This window comes from Bactrocera latifrons, unplaced genomic scaffold (genome assembly GCF_001853355.1).
Source record: "Bactrocera latifrons isolate USDA-ARS-PBARC rearing strain unplaced genomic scaffold, ASM185335v1 scaffold_601, whole genome shotgun sequence".
Taxonomy (NCBI): domain Eukaryota; kingdom Metazoa; phylum Arthropoda; class Insecta; order Diptera; family Tephritidae; genus Bactrocera; species Bactrocera latifrons.
In genome coordinates this window covers 119,114-120,373 of record NW_017537270.1, presented here as the reverse complement: position 1 = coordinate 120,373, position 1,260 = coordinate 119,114, and positions in this window count along the sequence as shown.

The following is a 1,260-nucleotide window of genomic DNA, read 5'->3' as shown; positions in this document are numbered from 1 at the left end:
TTTTTGTCCCCTAACCCACCCATCCACATGCGTTAATGTTATTTTCTTCTTGTCCACCGCTGCATTTTTTTTTTCGCTGTTTGTAATTTACACCCTCGTTGCCAAATGTATTTAATTGTCCTTCCCGTTACCTGTTCTACCTACTCTACGATCCTAACTAAGCAATTCGATAACTTGTGAACGGTGGGTCATGTGCGCAGCTTTTATACGCAGTGTAGTAGAAAACGGTTGAGAAGTATAGCCAGTTCGTCAATTTTAAATGTAAAGCCACTTCACGGTGTGGGAATTCGGCTTTTAATATAATAGCATACTATATACAGAGAACGTCTATCATACACGTTCTCTGCTATATATATGCCTACTTTGATTCGCGTCTACAATTTCTTGCAAATTTCATAGAATACAACGTAAGGACAGTTTGGAAATCATATGTTTGATGACAAAGTAGTTTCAAAATGGTTGGTTGCCATCGTATTTTTAATAGGTTGATTTTTTTTGTCACTGAAATAGCTTAATTTATTAATTATAAAAAGCTAGAAACCAAATATTAACTTGCAAATAAGATGTTATGAAAAAGTTTACATTTATAGGTACATATAGGTTTTGGATTTACATGTCTTACAAAGTCTYAAAAGTTAAAAAAAAAATTTCATTGTCTATTGTGTAAGGAGCAAGACATTAGAACGGTCAGGTAACCTATGGTTGAAACTTAGAACATAGAACGTATATTTATTTAAACAGAGAACGTATATTTAAATAAATAATACGTTCTCTGCTTAGAATATTTGAGCGTAGCGTAGCTCACCAAAAAAACTCGCTTCAAAGTATGCAACGTTAGTTTCAACTATTGTTGTGCCACTGGTGTAGTATACATCAGTGTATACCCACAAAACAGATGCGCTTCAAAGTATGCAACGTTAGTTTCAGCTATTGCTGTGCCACTTGTATAGTATGCATAAGTGTAGACTCACTAAAAAGATGCGGTTAAAAGTAGGCAACGTTTAAATAAAAGTTTCAACTATTGTACATATATGTATATATGTACATATAAGATTTGGTTTTACATTTCTTAAAAGTTAAAAGAAAAATTTGCTTTACCTATTGTGTGAGGCACAAGCCATACTACATTTTAAATTTAATATCATATTTTGCTAACTGATATAATTAAATTACTTATTTATAAATATGTTCATATGTGTATTAAACCTACTGTATAATAATGTCTTGTCCCAAGGCATTTAGGTTTATAAAAAAATGTTA